Raw genomic sequence first — 5,012 nt, forward strand, 5'->3', positions numbered from 1 at the left:
TTCTGTCATTTCCAGCGCTTTAATTGCGCGACACAATGTTTTTCAACCAACAGACCTCACCCTCTGCTTTTTTCCCTTTATTTATCATCGCGTTCGCTGTTCACGGTGCTCGTTATTACATTTCCTATCGCCAGTACACGCAATATCATTATTACTCGGAGAGAGAGAGAAAACAACAAAAAAAAAAAACAGATAAATAAAATCGAATAACAGACGTGACGAAACAAAAGGAGAGAGAGAGAGAGAAAACGGTCGACCGATGATAAAAATTTTTACACTCGACCCGGTACCAATTTTATTTTCGGAGGTGAAGTCGTGTTGCGATTCATTTCAACTGGCTGCTCGTGTTTAAATGTTGACGAACCCGTCGTCGTCTCTCCTCCCGTTTCCACGGCGGAAAAACGTGGCTCGATTTCGACGTGAAACGCGAGGGGCACATCGCTCGGATCTCGAAGCCCCGGTGGTCCATCGAACTCCGAAAATAACGAACCGCCTTGGGCGTGACAGGAAGTCGACGAGTAACTAGGTCGCAAGTTCATCAGTGCTAATTATTATTAATCAGGAAATCTCGGCCCGCCGCGAAATTCCCGTGGATCTGCATGATTACAAGGCCGGCGAAGAGTGCGCTAAATAATTGGAACGGCGTGTCGCCGAGATTGCAGCCAGGGGACCGTCGATCCCTTCCCAAAGTCGCCTAATTTCTTCTTGTTTCGCGGAAAGATTGATCGTACTCGATGGAATCGTCGTTAACCTTGCTTTTGTAACCCGAAAAGCGTTTGAAAACCGAATGAAGGATTTGGCAATTGTATCGCGAACATTTCACGAGGTTAACCGTATTTTTAGACGAATTTTAAAGACGTACAGGGTGACTCACGTGAATTGGTCACTTTGAATTATTCTGCTAGTGGATGGATTGAAATTTTTGTTCCTTTAAGACGAATTGGATGAGAGACGCATAAAAATGAGAGTTTTTGACAGACAAAAAGTTATAGCTTTAGCAAGTAGAGGGATGACATTTTCTCTACACTTTATCACGTTCAGTTGATAACTATATTATGTACCATGTTCTCCCGCTCTTTTTGTCGTTCGTTTCACACTTATTTTCCCAGCCAGCCTACCGAGGCACGTTTCATTTCTTCGACAAAGGCTCGAAGTCGCGGCCCCGTGGTGTATAAATATTGCCAGAAAACTCGATAATTTAGCAGGAGCAAGCAAGCCAGAAAAACGCGGTCCTTGTGTTCAACCCAGCGTGGAACGAGTTACACGACTGACCTCCTGGTCTCTCGTATCGAATCATACACGTCGTTCGAAAAGCAGTAAAAGCGACGTAGAACCGCTAACGGTGGTGGTCGAAGGTGGAGAAGAGGTCGACTTCTCGCTCCAGTAATCGTGGATCGTTTGTCGTGAAAACTGATGGAACCTTCAAGGATCTTGCCGCTCCTGGACGTATAGTCGGTGGAAGAAATATAGCGAGGTCGTAAGTTCGCTCAGGCGTCAAAATTTACACGTTCGAGCATATCGACCAGAGAATCGAGAGAAATCTGGAAAGATAAAGTATAACTATAATAATAATTATTCACTCTTGCTTCTTCCATTCAAATGTAAAATTCTAATCAACCGTAATGTTTCTTCTTAGGAAGGAAGTGGTAGTAATTTTTGAAAATTGTACAAAGATCTGAATGAAGCATTAGCTTTGATTCAGTTCCAATTGAAAACTGTAAAAAAATACCATATGCAATTCTAGGTATTACTGCTATTTAATGCTTTAACCCTTTCGTGACTAAATTATTATTCTTTTTAATTTATTATTTATTTGTCGATAATGGATAATAAATTGAGATCAATTTTTATTCCAATTTTGAAGTGAGACATACGCGTCCCACTGGTTATGAAAGGGTTAATTTACGACCTGGCTATATTTCTTCCATCGACTGTACCTCGCCTCTCGCTCAATGCATTTTTATCAACGAATAACCCCCTAAAAATTGGATCTTGGTAAAGCTTATCCTTGTGTCCTTGTGCCATCCAATTCTCTTCTAGCAGGTTGCTAGTTTTCATAGGTAAAATCATTGTGAAGTAGGTATTCTGTACATTCTATTAAATGAAATTATAGAAATCGAGAAAAATTAATTTTTCAGAAATTATTTTCAGAAATAATTTCTCCGTAATTACAATATTCATTTTATCGATACTACATTTCTTCTGTTATTTTACCTGTAAAATGACGGAGGAAATGAAGCATATCGATTACTATATCTACCAGATTACACGAAAGACTAGGAAGCAGCAAGAAATCATAACGGAACATCCGTCGTGTTAAAATAGACATCCTGGAACTCGAATAGGCATCGGTACTCTACTTTGGTATAGTACTCGAGGCGATTAAATGTATCATCGCAGGTATATTTAGTCGTAGTGTTACTGATTCGGTACAATCTGAATACCTGAGCTTTCCTACCTCTACGAATTTACGATCAATTACGAATCCTGTTCAGCATTGCGGCCAAAGAATGTCATATTTGTTGAAGATAAATCAGAGAAAATATATTTTGACCTATTTTCTACCGCATGTTTCAGAGATCGCGTAATTTCTTGCTATTAGAATTCCTTCAGTTGAATGGAATTACTGATTCATCGTTCGTGTATTACTTTCACTATTCGCTTGCTGTAGTATGAATTTATAAATAGTATTTGATAGAAAAATTGGTCGAATAACGGTATTTCGGAGTAAAACATCATCCTTCTTTTATGTTTTAAATTTATCCAAGATTGTGTAGCAATTCATTTTGAAGTTATGTGAGTTACAATCCAAATACAGTAGATTCTCTACAAGTGTCAGTATAGTAACGCTACACCACTCGGTTTCTTTTACGAGATTTCACTGCTCAACAATTCATAATAGAAAAATATAATTTCTTTAATTTTACTTTTTTTCATCTGAAATTTTTTTAACATGTTGGTGAGATTTTTCTGATGAAAATGAGATCAAACACGATATAATTTGAACAACATTTACTTATTAATACTTATTGAAAAAAAATGTAGGGCCGATTCTACAAGTGTCAGTCAAATGTAGGGCCGATACTACAAGTGTCAGTCAAACGGCAGGCCAATTCTCCAACTGGCAGTCAAACGGCAGGCCAATTCTCCAACTGGCAGTCAAACGATAGGCCACTAATACAGTGAAATATCTGGCGTGACAGTGAACGTGTTAATAAGTAAATGTTGTTCAAATTATGTCGTGTTTGATGTCATTTTCATCAGAAAAATCTCATCAATATGTTAAGAAAAATTTCGGGATAAAAAAACGTAAAATGAAAAAAGTTGGTATTTAAATCGCTTGGTTGCCTCGACTCACGTTTCATCCTTATCTTTTACTCGCTGTCCTTGTCTACGTTCGGCAAACTACAAAGGCGGGCGCGAGGCTCGAAAACGTAGTCCCTGACTCTACAAGTGTCAGGTTTAGGTTCCTTGAGGACTGCACGAACACTGACGTTAAGAAAGTAGAAAACTTTAAATAATATTTAAACTAAAAACATTTTTAAACAAATAAATCGATTTTAAGTTAAAAACTTCTCTAAAATTTCTAAAAATTTTTAAAACAGTATTCAGTATTTCTAAAATACTAAAATTTCTCACTTTCCAACAAGTCTTCGAACATACAATCCACGTTAAAACCGTACATCCTACTAAAAATATTTATTAAAAGAAAAGAAGGAAAACGAAACGCACAGTATTAAAATCGTGAGATTTTCTCTGCATCCAATACGCTCTTTTCACCGATCTTTCATTGTCGCACACATAGCCGCGAAGGCACGAAATTCGCGATTAACCATCCGCGTAAATTACTCCGAGCAATCGTTCGTTACTTCAACGGTGGCAGTATCGTGAAATTATATCACGTGTCGTTAATTACGCGCTAGTCAGCAAACAGCGTATTGTCACTGGGCGTTATCTGTTTACAACGTGAACTCGTAGAATCACTTGCTAAATATACTGTCCGTGAGATCATGTGTAATTACATATGCTCTATAGCGTGTTTAAGATGTCTGCTGACTTTACGTTTGCTCGATAGTGATCATCGATAACCATAGCCTACCCACTATCATCATGCGTCGCGTAACATGCTCGCAAAAAAAAAGAATCGATATATCGGCTCCGTCTGGTTTTCCACGTTGTATCGAGTCCATCTACCCAGTGAAACTGATTATTGCTCATCGACTAATTGAATAACGACGTTCGAAAGTTGCTAAACAGTCGTGCGTTGCTCAAAGTAATTAGAGTGTGACATTGTTCGGGAATTTAAGTATGCGCCCAGATCCTCGGAGAATTGGCTCGAGTATCGATACTGTTTTGGATAGTTTTTTTCTTCAATCGGCATTTTCTTGCGCGGAGATAAAGAGGAAGACAGCAAGTTAATTATTGAAGAATTTTAATTAAATTCTTAGAGAGAAAAATTGAAGTTCTTGTATTGAACGTTGAGTGTTAGTTCGCGAGTGATTTTGAATCATTTTAAGAAATAGATAGAGTAGGTTTGAAATTTAAAAACAAAAGAGTTAAATATACAAAGTATAAAAATGTATTAATTTTGAACAATATGTGGTGATTATTAATTCAGTAGAATTTTTATTCGATTATTCGATCGTTCTGTATAGGCTGTATAAGCAGCTTTTGGAACATGTTTCATCCTCCAATTATTTCGAGCACCGCGAAGTGAAAGAAACAAAGATATAACTGTATAATACGATTATGTCAAATTTTCATTTATTCGGCCATTTTTCAATCACGAAACAAATATAGAATATGTGTAATAATAATTTTAATACATATAGTACGATTCTATCACAGAAATCAGGAAATAAGAATACGCACTTCATTTCCAGATTCCTCAATGAAATTGCACAATCTGCAACATAAATCTTACATTATTACGCATATTTTATCCAAACGTAATTTCTATTTAAAGAACAAAACAGCGCGAAGACAATTGAAGCAACAATACACGTTTCCTC

The sequence above is a fragment of the Habropoda laboriosa genome, unplaced genomic scaffold (assembly GCF_001263275.1).
Source record: "Habropoda laboriosa isolate 0110345459 unplaced genomic scaffold, ASM126327v1 scaffold126, whole genome shotgun sequence".
Taxonomy (NCBI): Eukaryota; Metazoa; Arthropoda; class Insecta; order Hymenoptera; family Apidae; genus Habropoda; species Habropoda laboriosa.